We start from the raw sequence: 16,291 nt of genomic DNA on the forward strand, positions 1-16,291 counted from the left end.
AAACACCCCAATTCTTTTAATTAAAGTGAGAAAACTCACAATACATATACTCTGAGATCCCACGAAAGCTTCCAGAAAATCCAGGGAAAACCAAACATAAGACATTCCTTATGGTTCTAAAGTAAAGAAACAACCAACCAAAACCAAACATACAAAGAAAAACCAACAACAAACTTTCAGATCTACTTTAAACATCATAAAGAAACAAAAAGTACACAAGTCCAATAAAACAAAATAATTTCCAGGTCACTTTTAAGGTAGTTTCAGGGTCTGCCAATTTTAAGTGCTCTCACAGCTTCAAAACTCCTTGCGGCAGAATTCTCTTCCAATCACTTGAAACCCATGTTCATTCCATACTTCTCCCCCCAGCACAGCTGGAAACCTTTAATGGCAATTCAAGGTTGCACCACAGCAGTCCAAAATTGGTTCAGTAGCTTTATTGTCAGCGCCACTTACAGAGAACAGATTTTGAAAAGGGTGCACTTATCTAGCTGCACACTGTTGCAGGGCATCCGTCTTTGCCCTGTCGATTGTAACAAAACCGTCCACTGTGTGTATGTTTTTTTTGAGTGTGTATGGCTGATCTCATATAGTCATAACTATTGAATCATAGCCAAGCAGGAGGCACTATCCCTTTGTGAGGAGTAAGTCCAGGCTTCAAGTGTTTCAAGTTACAAATGGTAGCCATATTTTGTTGGTAGCCAGGCCTTTTAAAAGTGTGCTTATCATTTATTTCAACTTTAGCTGATCTCCAAAACAGCTGAGTGGGATCTTGCTCATTCACCTTCAGGCAGAAACCTAAGCAGAAGGTTAAAGCTTTGGAAAATTGTAAGTGGAATAAAATTATGTGATGTTGGAAACTGTTTTACAATCTTAACTTCAAGTAGGAGCTGCCTGTCCTGGGCTCTAATTACCCAATTCATTTTCTCCCCTCTCCATTCTGAGACGTGCCGGGGGCCTGATGATGTAAGGCTATCATGACACTCTATTACTTTTAATGCAGGGATGACCAAAGAGTGAATCGTAGGTAACAATGCAGCTCCCAGCCTCTAGCACTGGTAATGAATTCCTGCACAGTACTCAGTCACATAATTGTATGTTAGTTTCTAAGTTTAAAAAACAACAACACACCAACCAATATCTAGCTATCTAGCCAATCATCTTATTGGTTGGGGTTTCTTGTTTTTAACTTAGATATTTATTCACCATAGTATCACAGGCAAATACCGTCAGAGTACAGAAAATATGTTCTATGCTGACCCCTTTGCAAAGGCCAGTAGCAAGGCCATATACAGTTTCGAAATGCAGTTACACTTTACATAAGGAATGTATAGCAGAAAATAGAAGGTCAGCCATGTGGAGAAATAAAGCCAGAAGAGAGAGTATATTTTCCATAGCAATTTAGCGCATGATTGATCTTACTGATACAGTTAGTATAATGTTCATAGCTGAGCGAGCCCACCAGCAAAAACTTGTTTGTTGTGTGTGTTTAAGAAGAATGCAAGCAAAATAAATTGATTAGATTTTAAGTAAAATTTACATTTGCATTAAACTACACCATGCTGAACATTTTATGAGAGCTAATTCCCATGACACTATTGCTCTGTTTTTTATTTTTTCCCCCTGAGGGTTTGTTTTCTCCCCCTCTTGGCTTTCTTCTGTGGCTGCTTGTCCTGGTTTATTGGTGTCTGTTGTGTTTAGAAGTAACACCTTATAGCTGGATACAATGATTTCAGATGCAGTAAATCAGAATGTGAGATTCAGTCTCTGTGGGTGTGTGTGGGATTTGATTTCTTGTGAATTTACTCTCTCTGCTTTTCCCCTTCCTAGCGTCTTTGACAAACTTCTCTATTATTTTAATTTAGGGCAGCTGAAGAGATGATGTGGCATTTTTTGCCTGGGGTGGGTACGGAACCAGTCGGCTCCACCTCCTGCAAATGCAGCAGCATCTTTCTGTCTTACACAGAAGACAAACCACCTAGATGAGCAAACCTTAGGCATGATGCAGCGAGGAAGACTTGTCATGTTGTTACCATATGTGGCTATGACAGCACCAAATGGGGGAACTGAACTGGAAGCTTGTGGTCACGTGGGCTCTGTGGGATATTTGGGTTGTATTTTTGAGCTAGTCATGCTTCCTGGTAAGCACATGTGGTTGCATTCTGAGCTGTGCACTTCAAGCAAAACCTCTTCCTCTGTCTGATGAGATGAGATGAAGGAAAGGTTTTGAGATGAAACCTGTTACCCTGCGGAAATTTGAATATGGAAACTGTCAAACCTTCCTGGCGCTGGGTGAGCAAGATTTCCCTTCTCTCCTTGACCTTTCTTTTACAATAAAGAACACAGCTTTTGAACAATGACGGTGATCATAAGGGTAGTGTTAAAATAGATGGGGTGGCCTTGAATGATGCATTCTCTTCTTCAGACCCTCTTTGATGGTGTCCCTTTGTAGTGCAGGCACGCAGAGGAACAGACAGCCTTGAGGGGTATGAAACAGATAATAAATAATCTTTGAAATTGTCTTGTGTTTTTTCCAGTTTACTCTCTTTTTTGGCTGTAAAACAAACACAACCTCAGTCACAGCTTCAAACAGGAGATTTAAAAATCTGTTTCCATGTTTTTTGTAGAACGCTGCTGTAAGGTTATGTGATCAGTTGCCATGTAAAGCTTGGTGGCCACTACCCATTCCTCTTCCAAATCCTCCTCCCCTCTTTTGCTGGAGGTTAGCTGTATTTCCCCTTAACTAAACTTGATCTGAAGGGTACACACATTCACTCTGGAAATTAGGTCACTTGTTTGGATGCCCCATTATGGATTGAGGCACCTAACTTTCCACATACAAGTTTTGGACGTATTGTGTGGACTTTGGTCAGTGCTTCTAGCCACAAAAACTGGGTTAGGCCCAGAGATTGTGGGCTTCTAGGCGAATTGCGTGCTAGTTAGAAAACTGTATGTTGGGCAGCTGGCGTTTTAAGGGCATTTGAAACCATGCAAGTTTGGGTCTTAATGGTGGGAACTTTTGTGGGAAGCTAAAATGAAGCAAGTTTATGACTGTAAGGTGTAAACAAAAGTGATGTCACTCTACTCAGAGTTTTTGGGGTAGGTTTGGCTTTAGCTCCCACTGCACGGTAAAGTATTTTATCAAAAGACTGGTGTTCTGTCCTGCCCTACACACCCTCCTGTGGTGGTGGTGGTTGTTGCAGCAGCACACAGGAGTTTCAAGGGATGGTGCCTTCCCCAAAGAGCTTACAGTCATCTTTCCAATCATCTTAGTTAACAGAATATTTCAGAATGGCTGCATCTCTCTTGAGCACCTTATTAATATTTTCCAGTTTTCAGCTGGCTGCCACAGTGGAGACTAGCATAGTGCCCCAGCAAATTGCCAGTGGGAAATCAATATTTGACCTTTGGCTCACCATTTAAACAGCATTAGCACAACTGGGCGTGCGGTCTTCGGCAAGCAGATCTTTTAAGGCAAGTATATTGGGTTGCTATATTAGAAATAACTGAGTGAGGTACCATAAAGCTGAAGAGCCCAACTCTTTCTTTTTCCCTGGGATGCGCTCCTTTGTGAAGTGCATTTGAGCAACCATAACTGTTACACAACAGGTTTTTTTTACTATGTGGGTATATATGAAAGAGGCCCTTTTTCAGATTAATTCATCTGAGCTACTCTGTGAAGTTGCAGAAGTCCAGTATGTGTATTTACTTCACTTGTCAAGTTTTCCCACAAGCACTTTTGTGTAACCATTCTCCAAGTCCCCTTATTGTCCTCTTCCAGATCTCTCCTTAAAACTCTCTTCTGCTGTGAGGGCTACAAAAAACTCAGCAATGCTTAGGCAGCTAATGTGCTGTGATCACAGTATCATCATCTTGTTGTTACTTTGTGATTCCTATCTCTCTGTCTGTCTCAGATACTTAAGCCCCCTGCCATTACCATAGTGTCTGAGTCCCTCACAATCTTTAATGCATTTATCCTCATTCTGGGAAGTAGGGCAGTGGTATTATCCCCATTTTACAGAGGGGAAACTGAGGCATTGCGGGACTCAGTGATCCGCCCAAGGTCACACAGGGAGTCTGTGGCAAAGAAGGGATCTGAACCCTAGTTTGAGATTAGGATCTGAATCACAGGACCAGCTTTTCTCATTCCCTTCCTCCTCTGTTTCTCCCTCCTCCCACCCCTTTGGTTGTGTCCCTCTGTTGTCGCTCCTCTTCAACTTCAGTTGTAAGCTTTTCGGTTCTGATACTACCTCTTTGATACAGTGATATACTTTGCACAGTGCCTAGCTCAGCAAAGCTGTGGCCTCCAGGTGTAAAGCCATACATATAATGTTCATACTTTAGTACTTCAGTAGTCTCATTGGAGTTTCATGTGTTTTTGTTCCACTTGGGAGGAAGCGAATAGCTAGGTTTTGAATGTGGATTAAAACAGCCATTGACAGTCATGAATAGTTGTTACGTGCTGTTCATACAGTGCCGTAGATTTGCATGGCCCTGTACAGATAACTGAAATGAGAGATGACAGTCTAAGTAAATTAACTTTTCTACTTCTTTTACTGCTATGTTTATTGTGCAGCAATTGGAACGGGATGTTGTGTGTTGTTTTTTTGTGCATCAAATCATTCCTAAGTAACTTACTGCAGAGCCCTGGTGCTGTGGGATGGTGAATTATGCTCTAAAACAAGAAGAGTGCTGCCTCTCCGTGTGGTGCGAGCTGTTCTCACAGGTAGCGTTCATGTGCAAGGTTGGGGCTTGTGCAATGGCTTTTGTTTGAGTTCAGTGCCATTCTTTGTTTCTTGCCTTCTTATTCCCTCACCCACTTCACTCGCTTGAAGCTGCCATACAACATCTTTTAGGTTTCAGAGTAGCAGCCGTGTTCGTCTGTATTCGCAAAAAGAAAAGGAGGACTAGTGGCACCTTAGAGACAAACCAATTTATTTGAGCATAAGCTTTCTTTTAGGATGCAACTCACCGTCCCCTTAGCAGAGGGTGAGAAGTGCTGTTGTCCTCACAAGGAAGTGGATGCCAGTGCCTTCCCCAACACATAAGTGCCTTTTCCCTGGCTGGAATATGTTGAGCATGGACACAGCGTGAGCTAGTTCAAGAGCTGAATTCTGATCTCATGCCAGGGTGTGTAACACCATTGGTGTAATTGATGTAGCTCCATTCACCTAAACTGATTTATTGATTTACACTGTTGTAGGAGAGCACAGTTAGGCCCTTTGAGTTTGGTCCCTCACTCAGTAGTCCTATTTCATGCTACTGCTGTTCTGTCACCAAGCCAGCTACTGTACTGGTGATACAGCTTCCTTTTCAGATGTTCCTAATAGGGGTGTGATGGTTTATATAATACACTTAGGGCAATTCACCTATGTGCTGTGGCAATGCAAAGTAGCCAGAAACCTGGTTTAATTAGCCAATTAATACAAGTTTATGCTTTGCTTCACTGTAGTGGCACAAAGAAGCGGGAGTGTGCTGGTGATAGGGTTACTATCTAGCTGGTATTTGACTGGCCTGGCCGTTTTTTTTTTTTTTAAAATGGATTTGCCAGTTGTCAGAAAAATAATTTAATCTACCATTTTTTTAAATATGGGTCTAAAGATTTGCATTATTATCACCAAACACTGGGATATCTAATGTTAAAAGTGTCTGTGTCCAGCTAAGGATGCTGCAGTGTTCCCACTTACGCAGTTTAAGCGATAACAGATCAAAACTGTTACCCACCAACATGCAAGCGCACCGTGTGTGTTTGAGTCACGTGGAAGTGAGGAGACCTGCCAGGCATATTAAATAATGAAAGATCAGGGTGATGGTGCGAGTGATCCTACTACACTCCGGAGGAAAAAAAAAGCTCGCATCAGAAACTGCACAGTCAGTGATAACTGGCTAAATGAAACAGACTACAAAGACTGGCTAGCAAAATGTACTGATAATACAAAAACCTGTTTGTTATCAATGATGTTATCATTCTAATCTATATTTCTTATCTCTCTAGATGAGGGTGGGCAACCTGCGGCCCACGGGCCGCATGTAAGCCAACAGGGTAATCCGCTGGCGGGCCGCCAGACAGTTTGTTTACATTTGCCCGGCTGCCCGCGGCTCCCAGTGGCCGCAGTTTGCTGTTCCCGGCCAATGGGAGCTACGGGAAGCGGCGTGGGCTGCAGGTTGCCCACCACTGCTCTAGATACTATAAGTGGCTGTTGAAGGTGGAGGGTTGCAGAGTTGCTTTGTGGTTGAGGTTGAGGAGGGGTTGCTTTGTGTGTGGGGGGGTGCTGTTTTTTTTGCATTTCAAAGGTGGTAACCCTAGCTGGTGAATGCCGCTTTTCATTTCCACTTAGTGCTTCTTGTTAGGGGGCTTATTCCTTCACCCACTTACTTCCCTGGTCCTTCTCATATGAACAGAGAGCAACAATACCCGAAGTCCAAAGGTGCAAACAATTCAATATTTATTGGGGTGAACTTCCAGCAAGCATGATTCCAGTTTCCTTCCTTAGTATCCTCCTTCCCAGCTCTGACACCACAGAGCCTTACATCTGTGACCCATTCCTGCCCTTAGCCAAACATGATTCCAATTTCCTTACCCCCTTTCCCTGTTCCCATTTCCCCCTTTAGCAAAACATGATTCCAATTTCCCCACCCCCATTCCCTGTTCCCATTTCCCCCACCCACCCACACACCCACCTACCCCCTCACTTCCTGATTGACTGCAGACTATATAGTAAAATGTGAGTTCTGCTTAGCTATACCTTAACCAATCATTTTCTTGAAATTTAACTAACCAAACCTAACATATTGTAACATGATTATGTAACCAATTATATCCCACCACTTTAATTAGTTTACACCCAGCAAAATTAATTATACAGCAGACAGGAACAATCACAGAACCAGACAGAGATTATACAGACAAACAATAGCAAAGTGGGAACTATAATGACAAAACAATACAGAAGTGAGGATTTCACATCCCAGCTATTGATAAGTGAGTTCTTGCCAGACAGGATGCTATCAAACTAAGTTTCCTTTTATATTTTCTAGGCACTTCCCTTTCTCTGGAGGTGATAGGCACTATCAGGACAGGATTGTATTCCTAACAGCCCAATAGCACCTTCTTTCAATGGGACTAGTTTGGAATGTGAGGATGTGACCATTCGCTTCCCAGCTTATGGCTGCCTCTGCTGCTTAGCCAAAGACCTTAGCCTAAGCACAGGGCCTCAAACTGTCACAGTAAGAGAAGGCCCTTACACCAGCAGACAGTGATTTTGATTCTTTATTTTGTATCTCTATAACTAGCCAAGTGATAAGAATACACCTAAATTCTTAGAGTATAGGCCTTTACAGACAGACCTGAATATCTATATCCTAACACTTCTCTCACTTGAGGATTTCAGAATGTTTTACAAACAATTAGTGAAGTCTTACAACACCTCTGGGAGGTATAACAGGTGGGTACCATAACCATTTGAAAGATGGATAAATTGAGGCACCTTCTAGTCTCATCTAGTCATTAAATGACTTGCCTATCACAACAAGTCATTAACAGTTGTAGGATAGAATCTATGATTCCTCACTTGCCGGACTCTATTCATACCGTATTGCCTCTGATAAGAATTATTTTTATGCAGTATAATTCTTGCTTTATTTGTCCTCTGCTTTTACCATGTACAATGTTGAAATAATTTGTGTCTTCCCTAAAGCCTAGACATTTTGCTTTATAAATACCAGCTCTTTTTTCCTGGCTCTGTTAAAAGGATATTCTGGGTAGCTTTTTCCCATGGCAGTTCAGTGTAAATCTGGAGGGCCACAGAAAATTAATAAAAAGAATAGATTTCAGGGAGAAAGAAGAGGGAGAGTTTTCTGACTAGTGAATTCTGTGAATAACTCAGCAAAAATTAACAGACCTACAGCAAATTACATTCTGAAATGTACTGCTTTTAAGAGGTTTAAAAAGACCAGAAGGAGATTATGGAAAACAAATCATTCAGCTAATGTAGGACAAAGCTTATTCCATGGAAGTTTTTAGTTTTTGGAAACTTTTTGTAATCTCGTCAGACTTTCTGTCCCAAATCATTTGGGCCTTTTTTCTTTCTTGGCAGGTTAGTGTGTACAGCCGCTTTTATTTGGCTTGAATTACAAGTTTGTTGAAAATAAAGTCCTTTCCCAGAGGGAAATTTTCAGGAAGTGAGACAGACCTTGGGGATATGGAATCTTGCCACATTTTTGAATAAATTGCAGATCCTCAAACTGTTGCTGATATAAGTAACCAAGGACGAAAAATAATCAAGTTAAATCAGGTGCAGGTGTTAGAAAGTTAGTTGAACTTTGACCATAAAGTCATTTAAATGGGTCAGGTTTTCCCTGCCTCCTAGTAGCCTAAAAATGTTATCTACTAACTAAGATGAGAAGACATTTGAGAGAGGCTCTTTCCAGTCTGGATGATTTTATTGGATCAGCTAAATGGTATGACAGTCTTATTCTTAACTGAGAGATACAGCTGGCTCAAGAAGATATAGTAGTTGGTCAGAGATCAACTCAAATTGCAAAATTCAAGTTCAGGTTCGGATTTCAAACATTCAAGTTCAGACGAGTTTGTCTTAATTTTAGCATATATTTATTGGAGAGTCTGCAGTTATTCTTGGGACATCATTCACTTATCTGAGACTGCAATCTGCATTTTTAAATGCTTGGGAACTCTTGATTTAGCTTTCAGGTGCCCTGGGTAAGAGTAACCTAGGGAAAGTTACTGGTCCTGCCCAAAGCTTGTTGGGGCAGAAGATTTTTAGGTGTTTCCTTTGTTCTACAGAGACCTCTGGTCTAATTTCACAAACCACAAAAGGGAGAGGTTGTGCTCTGTGAAGAGAGATGGTGAATGGCAGCACTCCCATTGTATGTTGACAGAAGCATTTGGTGTGCCACTCAAAATGGGTTGCTCTTCCCAGATGGAGAGGTCAGCAGTGTGCTGCAGACTTGGGAAGTGTTTGTTAACAAATAAAGCTTTGCCAAGTTTCCATCCGATAATGGGGATGTGCTGAAATACTAGGGAAGGTGTGAGATGGTGTCCAATTCATTTTCCCTTCAAAAAATTGATGCCAAAAGTATTTGTATTACCCTTTTAAAAAATTGGTTAAAATAGACAGAAAGGAAATCTAATTGTGTTTAGCTTTCGAATCAAAGTACCTTCTTGAGCTCTGTAGCAGGTTTGAAAGTGGGCTTTCAGTGCTCCTAGATGCCAGCGGAGAGGGGGACACACTTTCAAGGGAGATAATTCTGTCCTATGGCTTGTGGTCTGCTAATTAGATCAGTTGGTTTATTTGAACTGTTCAGTGATTTCTTTAAAATTCAGGCTGAACGAAGAGAAGTTGGAGGCTTCTCTCAGGAACAAGAAGGTAGGTTTCAAAGGTCAAACACTGTCTTTCTGCTTCCCACTTGTATTTTTATGAGCTAGTGTGACTCTTCGTTTGCTACTATTTTAGACATTTCAGCATTGCTTTTCAGAAACACTCAAACTCAGGCGCTGTAATGAAAATAGAAGTAAAATGCCCCCACAAACCTGCAGCTACTTGTTGATGGCAGTTTGCTACTGATTTCAATGACAGCAGGACTGGGAATTTAATTAGTAAAATAAAACTGCAATTTAAAAAAATCTTTTAACTTAAAAAGAAAATGAAAATAAAAATATTTATAATGGACATTTGTGGAGCCTGTTTTATAAGTGCGCCTTGTGACTAGTGCAACATAAGGAATTTTTATCTTTATTCGTTCAAAGCAGCTCACTCCCAGTTATAATTTGCATGGATCACCGGTGCCTGGTAGTGCTTGTGTAGTTAAGAATTTGTCAGCATTTTCATGTAAACCCTCATTTTTCAGGGGTTTAAACTTGATATACAAGTTGTCATTCTAGATAGAAACAAAGCAAATTACAGTAATTGGACAGGCTTTTTAAGTTGGGTTTTCAGTGTCTGACTATTCCCTTTCTTTCCTTTTTTATTTGCACCTCTACTTTAAAAGGAAAATTGTCATGTTCAGTTCCCTGGCATCCCAAAAGACTCCTCTCTTTTCTCAGGGTATTAAGAAATCATGAGAGTTGCTTGGCATTAAAGGTCCTTACCTGTGTGACTAATGCCCCATTGTCTCCATTAGAGCCCAGTCTTGCAAACACATGCCTACTGGACTCATTGCTTACTACTTTAATTGATTTAAATGCAAAAATTGGTGGGACTCCGTCCTCAGTGCAGGAAGCACTATGCTCAGGAGTAAATGTTTGCAGGATTGGTTCTATGTTGTTAAAATGGAAGGAATTTTACATTTTCACCATGCCTTCTGCCACACATGCTCATTTACTATGTGAATTTTCAGATTTCTCTTCAAAATTCATGAAAAATGGTGTTTAAATTCTTTACAGGCAATATATTTTTACAAATATTCATTTTGAGTCTAAGACACAGACTCCTTTTTTGTCTCTTTCTCCTGCCACAGCTGGAGATGTGACATTGGGCAGGGTGGGCCACTGCTCTGAGGTGGCACTGAATATTCTGTCTCTCTGATGCTTGGCTGGCTGGTTCTTGCTCACGTGCTCAGGGTCTAACTGATTCCTTCCCGATCTCACATACGGCAATTTCCCCACCACCACTCCACCAGGTCAGATTGGCAGTGACCTTGAGGATTTTGTGCCTTCCTCTATAGCATGTGAGTGCAGGTCACTTGCCAGGATTAACTGAGTATATTTCATTTAATCATTTCCCTCCCATTCTCTGCCTGTGGCACATAATATTCTAGTCTCCTGTGGGCTGGAATGTTTTGGTCTCATTTTGATTGTTGGGTTTAGTGTGTGTGAGTTGAGGGGTGTTGGTGGCCTGTGAAATACAGGATGTCAGACTAGATGATCTAGTGATCCCTTCAGGCCTTAAACTCTATGACTAGATGACTCTAAAAAACAAAGTTTTTAATGATTATCAGCGTATTTGCCAAAAAGGCCATCTGTACAAAAGAACACTCCAGTCATGTGCCTCTCTTTCTTATAACTTTGTATATAGAAAACTGAAGATTTGTACAATAGGATGGAGATTGAATTTAGTTGCTAGGTGTCTATTTAAGAGTAACCAAGTAAGTATTACTGAGCATAACAAGGTTTTTCCTCCATAGTTAGGTGCAGAAGATGTCTGGGTGAACTACTGTGTTTTGGGACGTTTCAGAGGTATGTAATCTAATTTCACATATTCCCAGGAGGGAGGGATGTGGTGGGGGAGAGGAGAGGGGCAAAGAGATGTACTTTCATTAGACTTTAATGTGGGTTGCACTGGATTCCAGTGAATTAATACCTTAACCTAGAGCAGTGGCTCTCAGACTTTCCAGACTACTGTGCCCCTTTCAGGAGTCTGATTTCACTTGCATACCCCCAAGTTTCATCTCACTTTAAAATGACTTGATTACCAAAATCAGACATAAATATACAAAAGTGTCTCACCACACTATTATTGAAAAATTGCTTACTTTCTCATTTTTACCATATAATTATTAAATAAATCAATTTGGAATATAAATATTATATTTCAGTGTATAGTATATACAACAGTATAAACAAGTCATTGTCTGTATGAAATTTTAGTTTGTACTGACTTCACTAGTGCTTTTTATGTAGCCTGTTGTAAATCTAGGCAAATATCTTGATGAGTTGATGTACCCCGTAGGAGACCTCTGCGAACCCTTAGGGGTATGTGTACCCCGGTTGAGAACTGATGAAGTAGAGAAATGGGTTAAGGTTGTACAGTAATTTTACCATTAATTCCTTTTCTTGAGTTAGTAAATTTAAGGTATATTCTAGTTTAATTTTATTGTGGGTTGTTTTTTTTTAAATGTAGGAGGGTAGTAGGCTGGAGCAGTGGCTTGCCAAAGAGAAAACCATACGGAACCATTTATTGTTGACCATACAGGTTTTCCTGTTTACACACTACGTGAATCTGGGTTCTGTTTTCAGCATAAAGCAGAAGGGCTGAGCATAAAGTCCATGGAGATTTCAGATTCTTGCCACCTGTGAGTTTGGCCCACAGTTTGATTTGAATCCAAACTCTGCCCACTATAAAGCTTATACAGGGTAAACTCATAAATTGTCCGCCCTCTATAACAGTGATAGAGAGATATGCACAGCTGTTTGCTCCCTCAGGTATTAATCACTTACTCTGGGTTAATTAATAAACAAAAGTGATTTTATTAAGTATAAAAAATAGGATTTAAGTGGTTCCAAGTAATAACAGATAGAACAAAGCAAGTTACCAAACAACATAAAACAAAACACCTGGCTTTTGGAGCAGAGGGTTCTTCTGGGTCTGTAATTTGAGCCCTCTCCTTGGAGCTCTACCCTCAGAGGCAGATCATCTTCAAGTCCAGGCTACAGGGTTGGCTCCCAAATCAATGTGATGGGATGGGATAAGGTTTCGATTGTTAGGGGGTTTATTCCTTCACCCACTTCCTTCCCTGGTCCTTCTCGCATGAACAGAGAGCAACAATACCCGAAGTCCAAAGGTGCAAACAATTCGATGTTTATTGAGGTGAACTTCCAGCAAGCATGATTCCAGTTTCCTTCCTTAGTGTCCCCCTTCCCAGCTCTGACACCACAGAGCCTTACACCTGTGTCCCTGTTCCCATTCCTGCCCTTAGCCAAACATGATTCCAGTTTCCCCATCCCCATTCCCAGTTCCCATCTCCCCCACACACCCACCCACCCCCTCACTTCCTGATTGACTGCAGACTATATAGTAAAACGTGAGTTCTGCTTAGCTATGCCTTAACCAATCATTTTCCTAAAATTTAACTAACCAATCCTAACATATTGTAACATGATTATGTAACCAATTATATCCCACCACCTTAATTAGTTTACACCCAGAAAAATTAATTATACAGCAGACAGGAACAGTCACAGAACCAGACAGAGATTATACAGACAAACAATAGCAAAGTGGGAACTATAATGACAAAACAATACAGAAGTGAGGATTTCACATCCCAGCTATTGATAAGTGAGTTCTTGCTAGACAGGATGCTATCAAGTTTCCTTTTATATTTTCTAGGCACTTCCCTGTCTCTGGAGGTGATAGGCACTATCAGGACAGAATTGTATTCCTAACAGCCCAATAGCACCTTCTTTCAGTGGGACTAGTTTGGAATGTAAGGATGTGACCATTCACTTCCCAGCTTATGGCCGCCTCTGCTGCTTAGGGCTAAGCGCAGGGCCTGAGACTGTCACAGTTAGAGAAGGCCCTTACACCAGCAGACAGTGATTTTGATTCTTTCTTTTATACTTCTATAACTAGCCAAGTGATAAGAATACACCTAAATTCTTAGAGTATAGGCCTTTACAGACAGACCTGAATATCTATATCCTAACATTGATCCAAACTGTTAGTTCAGTTTCATAGGGAAGACTAAATACTTGCTCTTAAACTGGTTTCAGAGTAACAGCCGTGTTAGTCTGTATTCGCAAAAAGAAAAGGAGTACTTGTGGCACCTTAGCGACTAACCAATTTATTTGAGCATGAGCTTTCGTGAGCTACAGCTCTGATGCTTCCGATGAAGTGAGCTGTAGCTCACGAAAGCTTATGCTGAAATAAATTGGTTAGTCTCTAAGGTGCCACAAGTACTCCTTTTCTTTTTGCTCTTAAACTGTTAATTGGATTTAATGTGCTCACAAACAATCATGGGAATCCAAACAAAGAACCAACAGAGCCATGTACAATGTGTTATTTCGAGCCTCCCCGTGAGTGACAATCCAGCAACAATTATGAATTTGTGTGGTTTCCCTCCATAGTGAGGATTGAAACTAGCTTCCCATTATAATTCGTTTCAGGTTATTTGTTTTGTTGTTTGGGAAAACTTGGATTAAAGTAGGTCTCTTTCTTGTCAATTAACATTTTTAACAAAGCTTTTCTTCATTATGCATATGTATGTGTTTTCAATGCTAATTGAGGTCCCTTAATGGCTATATGATTTAATGGGCTTAATGGGGATATATGATTACACACACACACAAGATTGCACATTATAAAGCACAGCATGTATACAGAAAAATAATTCTCCTTATATGGAAAGGAAAGCAGTGAGATTATTGAGCTGTACAATATTACACACCCTCCAGGTCATCCAAAGAACTGTGATTTCAGATTTATGTAGATTGGTAAAATAAAGTCAGACAACGTGTTTAAAATGTAAATGCTTTTTTGCTTTTTCATAATTGTGTCTTTGTTTCTCTGTTATGCCAACAACACTAGCTTTAAATAACCAATATTCCCATGTGTTGAAAAGTGATATCTGCTTTATTTTAAAAAGTAAAAATAAAAGGGATAGTTAATTTCACACATTTGCTGGAAAATGTTTTTTTAAATAGTTGAAAGGAAGTTTATAAACCATCCATCTGCTAGTGATTCTGGTAACCAAGGAAACTTACACATGAAATTATCTGCTTTCCTGTTATAAAAACTGCAGCTTTTGGAGATCTCCTAATTTTACTGGGCCAACCCAATTTTTATTTTATCATCAAGTAGGTGACCATGCTGAAATTGTTTACAGAGCTGAAGAGAACTGTTAAGGAATTATTAAACGTTGTGATATGGTGCATATAGAATACAGTTTTTCAGTCCTCTTTTAAGACGTTCAGGCTTTTGCTGTATGGACTGGAAAGTGTGTGTGTTAATTCTAAACCTTGTCTTACGAAACCAAATGTGTGCGTGTGCACACACATTTGTTCTAGTATAACAAGATTTGAATTTAACACACACACACATACACACAGCATACATGGTTGGGAAATAGCACTTCATCTGTATCTCCTCTCTTTTGACCTTGTTCAGAAAATATAGTATGTCATTTCAGATGAATCTTGCTGCTGAAGTCTATATATTGTACCTGGCTCAGGCATGTTTTTGACACACATCCACATAAGTGATTTGATTGCCAGTCCTTTTGACAGCATTTTGAGAGTGGAAGGAAACAAAACAAGTGTTTTCATTTGTAAGCCATCAGAGATGTCCCCTGGCCCATTAGCAAAACATCATGTAATGTAAAATTGCCTAATGTTTTCTTCAGTGCTGTCAAATTTGGTTTATCCAATCTTTAACATGGAAAAAAAAATCCTGGAATGTATTTTATATTTTAATTAGGAGGAAGAAGAGGAAGAAATGAGGAAGCCTTGGGTGATGGGTCATTACAGAGCATGGGACATTATTCCAGCATGAAAAGACCATATATGATCTGTGCTCTGATGCAGCCCCTCACTTTGTCATTCTTTTCCATCCCCTTTGAAATCTTTCTTCAAAAGCCACTTTTCTAGGTAGGCCCTCAAGCTGCCATGACTGCACATTGATCCACCTTTGTCCATGTGGTACTTTTTCTGCTGCTGTTTGTACTGCTTGGGTCTTGCAAGAATTTGGGTGTGAAACTCTGCTTTTTGTTTGGCATGGCTTTTTATATGCTTGCAGCAGGCCTGGAAATGGGTCAAAAGAATAACTTGTACCACCAGTAAGAGTATATGAGTTCAGAATAAGGATAAAGGCTGTGGAAAAAGAGAGGCTGTTATTAGAATGAAAACAGAATAGATACTCAACCTAACGTCCAAGGGCTTGACTATACAGTTAGTGCATGGCAAGCTGGGGTGTGAATCTACCTTGCACCACCCTGCCATGCGCTAACTATTCATGTGGACTTTGCTGTCATGTACTAAAAGCTCTCTAGTGTGCTTTGATCTATGCTGCTTTCAAATGTGAGTAGATCAAAGTGCACTAGGGAACTTTTAAAGCATGGCAGCAGGGTCCACACATGCCAGGCCAGCAGGAGTTATATTTATACCCCAGCTTGCTGTGCACTACCTGTTCGTATAGACAAGACCTAAGAAACAGACCAGTGGGCCCACTAGATAGGTCAGAAGATCATATGGGTTTGAACCATACTCTTAATTCATAGATTGCAAGCCAGAGGAGGACCATTGTGATCATCTAGTCTGACCTCCTGTATAACACAGGCCATAGAACGTCCCCAACATAATTCCTAGAGCAGACCTTTCAGAAAAACATCCAATCGATTTAAAAATGGCCAGTGATAGAGAATCCACCACAATCCTTGGTAAATTGTTCCAGTGGTTAATTAGTCTCACTGTTAAAAAATTAACACCTCATTTCAAGTTTGAATGTGTCTAGTTTCAGCTTTTAGCCATTGGATCATGATATACCTTTCTCTGCTAGATCGTTGTTAAATATTTGTTCCCTATGTAGATACTTATAGACTATAATCAAGTCACCTCTTA

The 16,291-nt window shown here is 40.4% G+C and overlaps 1 protein-coding gene and 1 long non-coding RNA gene across 2 annotated transcripts in view; both read left to right on the forward strand.

The window, feature by feature from the left end:
• EXT1 (exostosin glycosyltransferase 1) overlaps positions 1–16,291 on the forward strand; it is a 272,331-nt gene that overhangs the window by 67,905 nt on the left and 188,135 nt on the right. The window lies entirely within an intron of this gene.
• Positions 10,857–15,313, forward strand: LOC140906411 (uncharacterized). Its single transcript, XR_012157107.1, has 3 exons — positions 10,857–11,194; positions 11,688–12,030; positions 15,153–15,313. It is a non-coding gene; the product is annotated as an uncharacterized lncRNA (long non-coding RNA).

The sequence above is a fragment of the Lepidochelys kempii genome, chromosome 2, assembly GCF_965140265.1.
Source record: "Lepidochelys kempii isolate rLepKem1 chromosome 2, rLepKem1.hap2, whole genome shotgun sequence".
Lineage (NCBI taxonomy): Eukaryota > Metazoa > Chordata > Testudines > Cheloniidae > Lepidochelys > Lepidochelys kempii.